The sequence below is a fragment of the Cricetulus griseus genome, chromosome 3 (genome assembly GCF_003668045.3).
Source record: "Cricetulus griseus strain 17A/GY chromosome 3, alternate assembly CriGri-PICRH-1.0, whole genome shotgun sequence".
NCBI classification, from domain to species: Eukaryota; Metazoa; Chordata; class Mammalia; order Rodentia; family Cricetidae; genus Cricetulus; species Cricetulus griseus.
Window position 1 is genome coordinate 168,186,843 of NC_048596.1, and position 15,589 is coordinate 168,202,431.

The following is a 15,589-nucleotide window of genomic DNA, read 5'->3' on the forward strand; positions in this document are numbered from 1 at the left end:
CTGTGAAAAGAATCACTTTACAGATAAAGCCATAACTGAACAGGAACCTCCTGGGGGTAGAGGGGGGCAAGAGCAGGTGTGCAGTCCAGTCACAGGCAGCCCCACCTCAGCTGCAAAGCTTTGGGCCGTGTGTTCCACATACTCACTTTAGTTGCCCTGGAGCAGGCAAGGCAGGAGTCAAGCCAGCATGGGAATGGCTGGGGAACAGTTCTGGAGCTGTGGGTACTTAGAGGATGCAATGAATGAGACGCCTGTCCTCAGGTTCAAAAACTGCCAAACACCTGCTTGCCGTCTGCCTGCTGACCTACCACTGAGGAGTGGGCAAGAGCCAGAGCTCCCAACCAGGACTGTAGAAGGTTCTGATGTTCAGGGCCTGCTCATTTCTGCAGTGCCCATTATGCATTTGCCTCTGTCATTGCCTTCCCCCATGTACAGCTACCATGGCATAATATACAAGTAGCAATGGTGACAATAGTCCAATGTGACAGCAAAGACAGCCACAGAGCCTTGTTGCTCTCTCAAGGGGAGGTGGGGTCCATGTCTCTCCTTCTTGAACCTGGTGCCTGTGGATGATCCAGGGTGCTCTGTGATGCTCTCTGGTACTCTGTGACACTCTGTGGTGCTCTGCAATGCTTGTTGGTGCTCTACGCTGACCAGTGGTACTCTGAGGAGTGGAACTGAACTGCCCAGTCCTCAGAACATCTACTTGTTGTTTCTGAGCATGTATACTGTGGAATCCTGAGCCTCTACTGTGTTAAAAATACATGTGACCACATGACCTACCGGGAGCCAGGTCAGCCTTATTTTCCAGCTATTCTGGTACAAGCACCAGGAATGTCCAGATGGATGGAGCCTTGCAGCTTCCACACAGTCCCATCACACTGATCGAGGTACTGGATTCCAGTCATACAACCTGGAATTTCTGGGTACAGTCTACAGTATCTTCTGTTTTTCTAGATTCCAGCTTCTTACGCTGTGGGTCATGATCCCATAAGAGTCATTTAGCTAAAGGTGGGGTTGAAAAAAATTGGCAAGGTTTCAGAAGGCATCATGATAGAAAATTAATTGAAGATCAAGGGAGTAGTGGATCTGAGATGCTTCTGGTGGCTCGGCTCTTGAGTATACAGCACTCTGTGACTGCACTGCAGCGTGCTTCTCAGAACACGACTGGATTAGCACTGTGTATGGGTCACACCATGAAATGTCAGCAAACACTGCCTGAAATGTCCACAGTGGGTTTTCTTTTAGTCATATGTAATGGCTGCAGTGCTTTTACTGTACATACAAAATCTCCTGTTCTAGAAAAATGATGATTTAATTAAGAAAAGAGAAGACTTTTTTAAAAAATAGAATCTTGCAATGTAGTCCTTCCTGTCTGTAACTTGCTATGTACACCAGGCTGGCCTTGAACTCCCAAAGCTCTGCCTACCTCTGCCTCCTTAGTGCAGGGATAGAAGGAATATGCCACTACACACGGCAAAACAACAACAACAACAAAAACCTTTTAATATTTTCTCACCATCATTTCTCAGTGTGTTTAGTACCAAATTGGGTATATCTTTTGGTTGTGTTGGAACATTTGATGTTTTAAAATTATTGTTTCTGAGAGTTTCATTAAAAAACAAACAGACAAACATGACATGTGGGGCTGGAGAGATAGCTCAGTCATTAAGATCACTTACTGCCTTCCTAGGAGACCCAGGTTTGAGTCCCAGCACCCACATGCATGGTGGCTCACAGCCATCAGTAGCTCTAGTTCCAGGGAATCCCCCACCTTCTTCTAGTTCTGTGGGCACCAGGTAAACATGTGGTACATAGACATCCAAGCAGGAAAAACATCTATACACATAAAATAAATTAATAAAAATGTAAAAAATGCATGACATGAATTTTGACAACAGTAGACTATACAGAATCTTAAATTTTTTAATTTGTTCTCAACACTAAGAGAGTCTACACTAAAATAAGATGTATTTCTTTAACAGAGCTAATCAGCTGTGCTTATTCCTGGTTGGAATTTTGGCAGGCAGTGATTAGAGGGGCCCCAGGAGTGTAGGACAGCTTCAATCCGGGTGTTCATCAGTGGTTCCCACAATGTAACACTTCATTCATGTGTGGTGTACGAGGAGCCTCTCTCGGTGTTTTGGAACTGGGAAACCACCTCTGTCCCCACATGCCCCTGCTATTCACCCAGCCTGCTGCTGTGGCATCATCCTTTGGCTACGCTGGTCACATGACTTGCGTTGGATAATGGGACAGTAGCGACTCACATCCACTTGACTAGTGTCTGTGCCTAGAGCTTATTTTCTGGCGACTCTTCCCTGAAGACAATTCTCTACTGCAAGATGGTGGGTGACACTTGGTTAAAAGTTACAGTAATCCCAGGTGGCCAGACTCCATCCTGCTCAGACACCTCCTGTAGATATATGATTAATAGAACTATACACAGATTCCATACACAGCCAAGTCTAGCGATCCATGTAGCCTGGAAGAAAGGCCCAACTAAGTTTAGCACAAACAACTCCTCTGTGGCCCTGGGAAATAGGCTGTTTGGACAGCCATGGAGTTTGGGGATATTTTTGTTACACAGCAAGTGAAGCTGATACAGTTGCCAACCGATTATTCTATACCAGCCCTCAATTCTCCCCACAAAACAGGATGCAGAGTGTGCAGAATAGCTGTCACCTGGCTGTTTCCCCTCCTCCATGTGACTGGGGGCCTGATTTGCCTCCCCAGGTGGTCCCCAGACCTACTGTCTCCCCGTTTCCTCCCAAGCCTGGTCTGTTGTGACCCAGTCAGCCTCCAATGAGCCCAAGGAGTAACCCAGTGCAAGTCATTCATATTTCTCTGCCTTAATTAAAAATCCAAATGGGAATATTGGCAGCTTAGGCCCTCACTTGAAAATTGAGCCATATTCCCATTAATAGGAATGTCTAATTAAAACATCCGTTAAAAGTCCATAACATTAAGTTAATGGGGGAAATCCAGGAGGGATTCAATTAGATTTTATTTCTGTAAAATTAATATGAGCAACTTTTTAAAAGTCCCTGATGCTGACTGCCATTCATTAAAGGCTCTCGGAGTATAAGAACAGGACTCTGAGAGGAGGGCAAACTCAAATGGGACCAAAAAGAGAAGGGCCATGGCCAATGCCTCTGTCCTGGTGGGCAGGTAGAGCTCTTGGCCTCCCATCCCCAGCCCCCTAGCAGACTCATTTCCAGAGATACCAGCTGAGGATCTGGAGCCCTGGGCTCTGATCTCAGAACTTCTCATGACCAGCTATGGCACCTGTCACTGGTTGTTCCCTGAGGCATCCAGTGGAGAAGTTGGAAGAGATAAAGTTGATCCTGGGGGCAGGGAGGGGAAGAAGAGAAGCTAGAGTGGAGCCAGGCAGTCTTTAACTTAGGTTTTCTTAGAAAAGATAGTGATAACTCAACTCCCTTTTTGGTAAAATACAAGTGATTTGCTGGATCCTGTGTGATGGTACACACATTCCCAGCACTTGGGAGTCAGAAGCAGGAGAATCAAAGTTGGAGGCTAGTCTGGGTTACATGGTAAGCTCCAGGCTAGGCTGACCTACAAAGTGAGGCACTGTCTAGCAACAACAGCAGCAACAAATACACAGACAGACAGATGTGCACGCGCGCTTGTGCGCATACACACACACACACACACACACACACACACACACACACACACACACACACAGAGAGAGAGAGAGAGAGAGAGAGAGAGAGAGAGAGAGAGAGAGAGAGAGAGAGTGATGTGGTTATTTTAAAGGTATTAAAGACTATAAAACTGTGTAAAATGAAAATATGATCAAAACCATTTCTATGAAATCACTATACACTGTCATGCAGCAGACTCAGGCTGTTACTCTTAACAACCCAGCAATGAAGAGAGGAGAGACTGGAGGGCAAACACTACAATCTCCCCCTATGGATGTTGCTTAAATACAATCATCTAGTTGTAAAACCAAAACTGTTGCTATTTCCTTTCAACAGCTGTTCTCTCCAAAAAGAACCCAGGCTTAAGAAAAAGGACTAGAGAGAGAACTCTGCTGTCATGAACATAAAGTGCTCTTCTTAAGGACCCGAGTTCGGTTCCTTGTATCCACATCAGGTGGCTCATACCTGCCTAGAACTCCAGCTCCAGGGGATCTGATGCTGTGGTCTCCATAGGCACTGCACACATGTGCACATCCATTTGCAAAACACATAATTTAAAATAAAGTAAATTTATGAAAAACATTCCAAACCGAGTCTACCTCAGGAGGGTGGCCCTGGGTAAAGGTCATGGGAAGAGAGGTGACACAGAAGTTATGGGATCTATAGTCACTCCATCAAAGGCAAGATTCCTCTGTCTGACTCTGCCCAAGGCTCTTTTCTTGAGGCCTGGAGAAGTCTGGGGCAGATCTGAAAAACACCATCACCTTCAATGCAGTATGCGGGCCAGGGCTCAGTTCATCTTGCCTCGCCGTCTGTGGTTCTATGGCTAACACACACTATCCATTGCCTATCCAAAGCCATCACCTCATACTCCCTTCCTTCCTGCTAATCCGTCTCCCATCTGGACGGTTAGGGATGATTTATCTAAACAATTACAAAGATGAAGCTTCCTTCTGAGAAAGCTTTCGCTTTAATCTCCTTTTTTCTGCCTTGGATAAGGGCATGAGGATACATAGCCAGCAGCCATTTTGGAACCAGGAGGCAAAAGCATGCAGTCCAAAGCTAGTGTGCTTAGGACAGTGGAACTGAAAGATAAAACAGCCCTTAGACCTTGATCCCATAATCAAAGCGCTGATCCGATGCCCCAAGTGCCGTCCTCTGGCTGTCTTGTTATCCGAGAGAGCAACTCCCTACTCATTTAGATTACAGACTGTGCCTTGGCCATTCCTTAAAGGTAGAAGCCCCTTTAACTGACAATGTCAGATTTTTTGTCCTGTTTTTAAACTGCATGTGGGATAGGTGGGCTATGTACAAGCATACCCATTTCATGGCTAGAATAATAGTGAGCCAGCATGGCTTCAAGCTATCTTCCTCAAAGCTACTGCCAACTCCAGCTCTGCAGAAAATGACTTTTCATCTGGTCCTGGGTCCTAGTGCAGAGGGGAGGAAATGTGTTTTCCAACAAACAAGTTAGAGTCCTGGGCTTAAAGTGTGTCAAGTAGTGCTGAGTCAGGCTGTGGTGCAGGAGCCCTGCCTGCAGCCTCTCTGCTTCTGAGGCTCTGGGCTGGGTGAGGGCTAGATAAGATCATGGCAAAGCATGACGAGTCTCAGTCACTTAATGGAAAGTGACTGTGTGTTAGGGAAACAGATGCTAGCCGAGTGACAGTCACTCTGATCTCCATGTTGAGTAGAAGCTAGTGGCTTCCAGCACATGTATTCTGAGGCTGAGCGCTGTGGGCTGCCACTGCACCCTGAGGTCTGCTGCTAACTCCATGCCAAGCTACAGAGCACCCATATTTCAGCTCCCTTGGTTGTCTTTGAGTCTATAGAGAATGGGTCCCCGCTGCCCACAGACCCCGGAGAGATGCAGGCACTTCAGTGTGTTTGCATCCAGAGTTCTTATCTGTCTGAGTGAGGGTCAGGGACCCCAGAGACATTCTGAGCTCACTGTCTTCCAGAGCCTTCTCACATATATGACTTGTTTACATGCAAAACCTCTGTGGGCTGGTAAGTTGATTTCTAGCTACTGCCACTATAAGAAAAAAAAGTCTTCAGCTGGGAGATGGTGGTGCACGCTTTAAATCCCAGAATTTGTGAGGCAGAGGCAGGTGGATCTCTATGAGGCTAGACTGGTCTACAAAGTGAGTTCCAGGACAGCCAGGGCCATTGCACAGGGAAACCCTGACTTGAAAGACAAAACAAAACAAACACTCTTAAGATGTCATTGGCTTAATTTAAAATTAATTTTCTTACTCACTGCTGTCTGCAAGGATTCTGTTAGTGTGACAAAATACTGAGCTGATTAACTTACAGGCTCACAGTTTTGGAGTTTTCAGGCTGTGATCAGTTGGCTCCATTGCTTTGGGCATGCCATGGAGGAAGGTCCAACAGAGGAAGTTGGAAAGGAGAGAGACAAGAAGAGGCCAGGGGCCGATAACCCCTTCCAGGGCCTACTCAATGACCTAACTTCCTCTCACTAAAGCCCCAGCTTTTAAAAGTTCCACTCCTTCCTGTAGCTCCATGTGGTGGTGACCAAGCCAACACACACCTTTAGGAGACAGTCACTCTAGATTCCACCCATGACATTGGCATCAGGCTATGGCAGGAGACCCTGAGAAGTGGCAATGACTTCTACACAGTCTTAGGGATTTGGGCTTGTTCTACATTCAATCCTGACCTTAGTGGGGGTCTTCATATAACACACAGGAAGCAAAAGTAAGAGCAGGTGGTCCTGCTTCTTCTGTTCCTGGGGAGAAGTGTGAGACTTGCTCAGAGGCCCGTGGAGTCCAGCAAGAAGCTGGACACAGCTGGAGGTAGGACACGTCCAAAGCCTTCTTCCCTGGTCACCACTCCACACAGGCATTCCGGAATGGTCAGCTTTTCTCAGTGCAGATCTGCAAACTCTGAGGCAGCTTGGGCAAGGAGAACAGTGGGCCTTGGGAAGCCATTTCTCTTGCCTCCCATTGTTTGTTCCCAGCAAAGCAGCCTGCTAGCAGTTGCTTTCCTTCTGGGTCCTAGAGAGGAAAAACACCAACAGGGTTCTCTATGTGGGAGCCTGGGAGACTGCAGCTAGCAGGGGGCAGGGCACTCTTCTGCCCTGCAGTTTCCTATGTTCATTGTCCAAATGGTGGGCAGGACAGAGTCTTGGGGGACCATCTTCAAACCCCAGAGGGGAGGGAAGTGAATATTTGGGTTGATCCCTTACTGTATACAAAGAGGACCCCAGAGGCTGTATCAAATATCCGAACTTCCTGGCTGCATAGGAATCTGCTGTCCTGTGACTTCTGCGCTGTCTTCATGGAGGATCTATGATCAAAGAGGACCCATGCTATGCTATCCCCTCTGCAAAGAAGCAGGAAGGCCAGGTGGCTTTGTTGCCAGACATGCTCAGAAGTGGCCTGGGAGGTGGCCTGGGATGAGCTGGGGAAAGGAGTCAGGTGTTGCGTGTAGCCCTGGTGAGTTGATTCCTGAATATTTCAGAAAAAGCCAGAACCTTAGCTTTCCATGGGAAATCTCCCAATCGTTAAATATTGAGACAGCTTTCCATTTCCAAGAGGTGCTATGCAAGCCAAGAGAGAGGTGCTATGAGTCTGCTGGGAGTCACTACCTCTGACTCAGTATGTCCAAGACAGGTCTGCTTCAAGGCTTGAGAAAGTAGCCTGACTGACTCAGTCTAGACTGGACACATACCCTCAACTTTTTCCTTTTCTATTTCCTTTTCTGCCTCCTCCAGTGGCTTCCACCCTACATTTGATTCCTTGGAGTGGAGAAACAAAGCCAGGTTAGCCTGTGATAGAGACAAACATCATGTACCTGCCATTCCCATAGTGATGTCTTGATACCCCTGCTGGCTGTCTGTATTCAGAGAGGGGGACTTGAAGGAAGTGGCCAGGACTAAATGCAGTCCTTGTAAGAAGATAAATCAGACCTTGCCCTCCTTCAGCTTCCTCCCAAGATAAGCAGTGTCCAGGAAGGTCTTTACATTAATGGAGACCTGTGATTGGAGGAAGGTGGGATGCCATTGAGACGAGAAGCTCCTCTTACTCAGCTGTCAACTCAGGGCCCAAAGGGGAGCATCTTGCTTTCACAAAATGGAATTAAGCTTCTGTTCTTTGAGGGAAAGATGATCATTCTTGGGAAGTCAGGCTTTGTTTTGTGTCACTCACAGTTCAGGGAACCATTCTAGGTTTGATTATTTGAATTCAGATGCCTGGGGAATCGTCTGGGCTATGGAAGGCTGTGGGGGGTTGAGAAAAGAGGACCAAGGAGGCCTCAGGAGCTCCATGACCCTGGAGCTCTGGGCACAGTGGGAAAGCTGATGCTCAAGTGTTCATGGCTGTGGTCTACCCACAGGAACTGCCAGGGAGGATGTCCAGGCACCATGGGAAGCTGGCCATTGCTAGTCCACTCCTGAGAAATCCATTCTTTCCTCCCTCAATGGATCCTCAATGTCCTTTTGTACATTTGGGTCCTAAAGTATTCAAATTTGTTGTGAAACTGGGTGTGATCTGCACACCTATGCACAGCTTTAATCCTAGTACTTAGGAGGAGGAAATAAGGGAAATGTTTCAAGCTCCAGGCCAGACTTGGCTACATAGTAAGAGCCTGTCTAGAAAAAAATTAAATCAATAAACAAATAAAACGTATACCTGTGCAATGGCTGCAGGCAGCTCCTGAGCTGAGGTCCAGATGCCATGCCTGTAAAGGTTTCTGGTCCCTGGGTAGACTTGCCAGCCAGTGAGGCTCTAGATCTCTGCAGGGTCCTCGGTGAGTGTTCTGCTCCCACACCTGCATGTAGGACCCTCCCCAGTGTAAGATCACTTCCCATCTTCCTCAGCCCCAGGAATCCACTCAGACCATTAAAATGCTACTGATTCTCTCTCCCTGTGCTTTTTCTTAGTCTTTCCATTTAGAAGGCAGAGTATGCTAAACAAATTGTGGGAGGCTATGGGAATCTGTCAGACATGGACTTTTGCTTTTTGTAAAGAGAGGGTCTCATCTCCGTGTTGACCAAACTGGCTCCTGATGCCTGATCCCACCTCAGCCTCCCAATATTGGGATGACAGATGTGTGTCACCATGTCCAGGTAGACATGAACTTAGATGCTGGCTTTGCCTCTGAAGCTGCATCTTTTGGGTCTCCCTAAGCCATACTGTGGTATCTCTACTGAATGCTTCTGCATTATGGGTCATAAACCATGAACTGGCGGAGGAGAGCTCATAAATGATATGCCTCCACGACTGCCATCTCTTCCTGCTGTTGGTCCCTCTGGTAAGTACAGAGAGGGAGATGACAATGGAGTCCAACCTAGAGGACAGTATCTGTTCTTTAAGGAGGGCTCCCTGGCTCTTTGCTGTCATCTCCAGGTCTTTTGACTTGAGTGAGGCTAGAGGCTGGTGGGTGGGAACTTGGGCAGTCTTCCTGCTTAGCAGCTTTGCAATCGCTTTGCCCAGCATTTCGTGCTGCAAGGAGAAAGCCACACAGGCCCTGCAGCATCTGAAACCTGCTCTGCTTCCCAGTGGGGGACTGAGACTGCTGGAGTCAGATGTGAGGGCCTCTCCTCTGGCTCTGTCCTTAAGCTTGTTGTTATTGGATGCTTGGCATGGCATCAGCATGGTAACCCCAGAGCTAGAGAACACGGGCTACAGGGGGAGATATGAAAATCCCCACCATATGCCTGTTGTTAGAGATGACAAAGCTACCTTCGTCACCACCAAGCCTTGTCACAGCAGAATGCTGTTTGTCAGACATTTCACTCAGGGCCAGTGGAGAGTTAGGGGTGCCAGGCCAAGCACCCTTGATTATCCCTGCCTCCTGAGGCACAGAGTTCTGTGTGTTATGGGGAAGGCCTAGACACAGACCTTTCCAGATCCAGGCCAGACAAGAGACCAGTCATGGACTACCAGAGCCTCACCACTGCTCCTTCCCAGAAAGGGTGATGGATTGAGACATAGAATTAATATACACTCCCTATTTATATATAAAACCCTTACAAATCACATCCCTCAAGCCAGGTCTTTAAATAATAGAAGACTGTAGATTATGGCTTTATTAGTCCCTTCCAAAAGCTTATAAAAATTATCTTTTGCCGCTGGGAAGACATTTTATCAGAATTTATGGCAACTCTGAGTCTTGAGCTATCAGATTGAGAAACCAAGATGATTTTTGAAGCTCTTCCTGCTGCACGCAGACCCTGGTCATACTCTCTGTGTAAATTAAAATCACTCATGCTATCTGCTTTATGAAATAAGACACTTGGCTCTCCTATCTGAGCCTGCTGTTTAATTAATATAGACTCAAGCAGGCAGAAGCCACTAACCTCAGTGAGTGACACTCTGGAGCATAGGTGTGGTATGCAGAGGAGAGAAAGAGAGAGATTGAGAGAGAGAGAGAGAGCCTGGAAAGGAAAAAGTCCCAAAAATTCTCTGGAAGGACAAGGCTCTATCTTGGGGTAAATGTTCTCCCATGTTGACAGGCTGAAATTCTCTGTTATCTAACAGTCTTAGGGCTGTTGTTTTCCCAGGTATCCTAGGGAAATTGAGGCTTGGCTTGCCAAGAACTCATGATCTGTACACTCTCTAGATCTTGATCAGTAACCCTATCGGGTGCACTCATGAACCGCCAGAAACCTCTGTTTGAGAGACCCACAGGAACGAAGGGCACACTTAAGTACACGGTGATTTCATGTTGCCACGGCACCCAAGAGTTTCATCAATGGCTACATGTCCTTGGATAGGATCCTAAGAAGCTTAGATGCTCTTCTTATTCCAGCCATGCTTCTGTTTTGAAATTACATTTGGCAGATGCTTGCAGCACGTGATGCCTCCCCTCTCAAGTTAATTTTCTAGATTGGTTTGTTGATATATTATCCAGAATTCCTTAAAGATTATTGAATGTGTACTAAGTTGTATTCTTAGGTGTTTCATCTGGACTGTCATGATTCCTATTTTGGACAGTACAGTCTCAAACACTCAGTTTCCTTTGCAATTCACTTCTGCTGTTTTTTTCCCCCAAAGCCCATAGAAGGCTGGAAGTCAACAACAAAAGGGACAGCCTCTTTGCACATTTAGAGAGGATGGGAACCCAGCTGGCTATTGGTGGGAGCTGTAGGATACTGACAATTCCCTGGGCAGATGGCAACACACTGTGTGGACATGATGCTGAGGGAGAGGCAGACACCTTCAGGAACCTGGGTAGACTAACCAGGTAGGGCAGTGTGCCTTGGGGCTATAACCTTCTCTCCTTCACATATCCTCTGGTTACTCTTTGACTTTCCCTCCTTCCTCAGATATGCAGGACCCTCAGCTATACCATTTGTAACTTTCCTAAGCCCCAATCCTGCTTCCAATCAAAATGTGCCAGAGACAGAAGAGGAGTTGTTCTTGCTGCCATAATTCCAGAGGACACACTGCTAGCGTAACAACTGTAGAACCCTGTGACAGAAACAGTAACAATTTGCCAACAGCTATGGGAGGGCCATGAGTTAATCTCTACCATCTACTGTGAACAGAGATGAATGTTATTTCAGAACCAAATCAGTAAAGGCCAATTGGAATCACTGGCTCTGGTGCCCCTGCCAAAGGGATGTGGGAAGCCCTGAACTGAAATGGCAAAGGCAAAGAGTTAGCCAGAGGATATGGCATGAAGAGAAAAACAGTTATGCCTTAAGCCTCTAACATTTTAGACTTGGTTAGGTATGGTGGCACATGTCTTTGATCCCAGGACTCAGGAGGCAGGAGGCAGGAGGCAGGAGGCAGGAGGCAGAGGATCTTTGTGAGTTCCAGGCCAGTTTGGTCTGTCTACACAGCTAGTTCCAAGCCAGCCAGAGCACACAGTGAGTACCTTTTAAAAAGGAACAAAAAAGGCTTCAGTTTGTCACTGTGGCACTATCTAAGCTGATCTGATTAACATATCCGCTTACCTTCCATAGTGCTTTTCAAACTCTGTCTACTCTCTGAGAGGAGATATAAGCACTACTACCACTTTACGGTAAAGCTCACTGGAGCCCTGGCTGGGCTTGAATTCATGGATAGCCTCCTGCTTGAGCATACCAAGCGTTGGATGTACATCACTACATCCACCTATAAAATTTACCTGAAAAACAAGTAGTGGATCTGGACAGAGAGTCTATAGGCATTGTTTGTATGTTCTTTCTAAGCATGGTAAGTATAAAACTGCTTCTAAATAAATTCTTAAAGTGAAGAGAAAGTTCGCCAATGTGAAAGGGCCCAGGTACTGATTCAAGCCCAGTTGTACAAACTGGGCCCAGCCTCAGTCCCCAGCCAAGCTTCTTCGGCTCATATAAAAGGCTGCTGTCCCATTGTTTTCCCAGGATCACTCTGATTTAGAGGCCTGAAGAGATAAAGAAGGCCCTGGACCCTCAGCACCCAAGTGCTGAGCAATCCAGCCACAGCCGCAGGATGTCAGACCTGGTGGCCAGCATCTGGCTGAGGCAGGAGTGCAGTCCTGCCTGGCAGAGAAGATACCTGGAGGATTCAAGCAAACTCCATCTGATCTTGGCCAGGATAGCCTGGTGTCCATCCACCTCCTTCTCTAAAGGAGGTGTTAGGCAGCCTTCCAGGACAGTCTCTCCCTTGTAATAGGGCAATAGGAAATAACTCTTAAGAGTGAGCAAGAGTTATTGCTGCATTTAATCACTTTGAAAATCTCTCTCTGGGGTTGCGCTGGAGTTCACTCCTGAGGTTGATCTAGGGCTCCAGGGAGAAGCAGCCAGTTTCCCATAGGGCCTTAGAGCCAAACTTGCAAACCAATCGGAAAGTCTGGAGAAAGGTATGCACATCCAGCTCTAGAGCTGCAGCCATGTGGATGGATGGGCCCCATAGACTCTACCTCCAGAGAGGCCAGGGAAACAGTCCTGGAAACACTGAAATTCACTGCTGAGTCCCCTGTGTGTCCAGCCAACATGTGACAGAGGGACCACATCAGAATCATTCTCATGAGAACCAAGGGATGGCTACATCCGACTCATGCCCGATGGCAGACTGACATTCCAGGCTGTTTCCCTTCCCTCCCCCATTCTCAGGGAGTGTGATTTTAATGAACAATGGATGAGTGATATGAATAGGAAGGAGATAAGGGGAACTTGACCCTGCCTCACTCACCACAGGACAGGAAAAGATGTCATCTTGGTTGGCACAAAGCATTGGCTCAGTGGTCTGAGTTCATCCTGATGGAGGAGATGGTGTAGCCAGGGTAATGAACAGGCATTTGAAAGGCATGATGGACCATGCCTATGAAGATAGCAGAGTTGTCTGCATAATGACAATGGTGACCCCTGTAGCCTCCGAGAGTAAGCCACTGAAGACTACGCACAGGGGTCAATAGGTTGGTGCAAGAACCAGAATGCCTCAGTGATGGCTCACAGAGTAGCGCTTCTCACCTGTCTGAGGTGGGCAGAGCAGCAAAGCAGAAGGCAGAGGCCTCCAAGGATAAAGCTACTCAGTGCCTGAGGTGGTGAGCTGAACAGCCAAGGCAGGGCTAGTGTGCAAAGAATGGGGCCCTGTTGGGAAGTCCAGAATGCTGAAAGAAGAGATGGGGGTATCTGTTCAAAAAACCCTGAGGATGTGGACTCTACAACCCTTTGAGCTCTTGGCATTTTCAAGAGTGTCCCTTCACTCTTGCCTAACGGCAGCCAGTGCCTACTCAGGACTGGAAGGTATTGCCAAAGTGGTAACAGGTACTTCCCTCAGGAGCTGGCCCACCTCCTCTGATGGATGTCTTACAGAAAAAAGCACAGCATCACCACGGAGCTTGACAAAACGGGAAGCAACCAGACCATGGTCTAAAGAGAGGAGTGGTCAGGGTGAGGCTAGTAAAGAAGTGACCATGGTTTAGATTCAGGCAGCAGCCTAGAGGCTTCTGGGCTTAATTAAAAGGTAGGGAATTTCAGTGTTTGAAATAGGCTCTTGCTCTGTAACCAAGCCTACCCTATAGCCATACATAGTCAAGGAAGTACTGTAACTAAGTGCAATCCTCCTGCCCCAGACTCTCATATGCTGGAATTACAGGCAAGAGCTTCCACTCCCACCTTTTAGGGATCCTTCTTCAAAGACTCTGGAGCAGAAAATGAGAATGTCAAGAATCTATTGACCTAAAAGTATGCTCTGGGAACATGGGGATTTAAGATGCTACCAAAGACCCCATCAAAGACCCTGTGGATGGAGCAAGCACATTTCTAGGGTGGTTGTTGAAAGTATAGGACAGATCAAGGCTGACTCCATTGAGTTACAGTGTCTAAGTTCCCTGGCAAAAGAGATAGGGAGATTAGGGGAACTAGCAGGCTGAAAGGGATGTATCATGGAGGCCATAGAGTCACCAAAAGATTGAGTACTGTAAAAGGGCACAGGAGGCTCACAGCCTACTAAAGCCACCAGGAATGCCCTGTTGTGAGTGCCGGTGGCATGACCAAGACACTTGGGGGAGGCTGTTCCATGCAGATATCTAAGTTCAGAAATATCAGCTGACCAAGGGCCCCTGAGATCCACTGCCACCACTGCCCTCAAGTTACTTTTTTTACAGACTGCTTGCTCCCGGCCTTTAAATGAACATGGTAGGGATACTTAGGCAGGCTGGGTCCAGGAAGGGAGGTGCAAGATTTTTACGAAGGTGGTGACTTCAGCTGGACTGTTGAACTCGGGGTGAGCTGGACACTAGGCTGGGGTGCCCCCATCTTCCAACTTCCTCAGTGTTGGCATTACCCTCTTTATCTGACTCTCTCCATTTCAAGGTGGTTCCCTGAAAACATCCCATGGCTTGCATTTGCTTCTCTAGACTAACACAATAATGAAGAAGACAGAGCAAAGAGGCAAGACCCAGCCCTAGTTAGTACTGGAATGTATCTCTGCTGTTGTGACCAGCCACTGCCCCTCCAGTGAAGTCCCTACTGCACATTCGGAGCCAGTCCCTCATTCACAGTGGCTGAGTCAGCCTTTCCTCCTGTGCTCGGAGGAGCCTCTGAGAGGCTCACACTGTACATCACTACATCGCCAGCCAGGCATTCTCATCTTCCACCTTATAACTAATTTCCCAGAAACACACTGGGAGAAAGAGTTTTGTTTTGTTTTTCAAAACGATACATGGTTCTATAGACAAAGAGTCACTCACTAATAAACCTGTGACTCACTCAGGGTACTCAGATTTGGTATTTATAAATGAAAATTAGCACGTTGTGGGAGCTTTCTGAAGACTTGATTCAGCATCTGGCTGAGCAGTGGGGATGCCATGCCATGCCTGGCATGTTCCCACAGGCAGGGGCTTTGGGGGCCTGCTTGGGCAGGATACATCCAGACCAGGGCACTGCCGGCTGCCTTGTGTGGCTCCGGCTTTCTAGTTGCTGTTGTTCTTACATTTTAATTATGAATTGCTGTTGGTTTGGGTCCCTGGTCATCAGCTCAGCTTGTGGTGGGTTGTTGGTTAACCCCACAGCATGTAGGGGTACACATTTGCACCAGCAGAGTGTGGGGCCTATCATTTTCCAATAACTACCAGTCTCTGAACCATGGAGGTACAGCAGTTTGGCAGTGACTCATCCTTGTCCTGATTCTGACAGCAGAGGTCCCCATGGAGGGGCCTCAAATATCCTCACAGGCTTTTTCAATGTCAGCATTGTTGTCTATTTCCTTCTAGAGGGATGGGGCAAGATCAGTGGTTTGAAGGCTTGGGCTGGGCTGGCACTGGCAGGGGACATATGGTAGTCCATCAGTATACACTCAAAGAACCAAGGTGAGAATTGAGGTCTTGAGGTGAGGGAAGGGGTGGGAAGAACCAGAGAGGAAGCAGCAAAGATCTTGACTCTTCCTTTCCCACTTCCATCAGAGGCTGACATGGGGAAACAGGGTCTGGCCATTTATGCTGCTTTTCATGGGGCCGGCTGGGATGGGGTGAGACTGTGAACCAGTTAA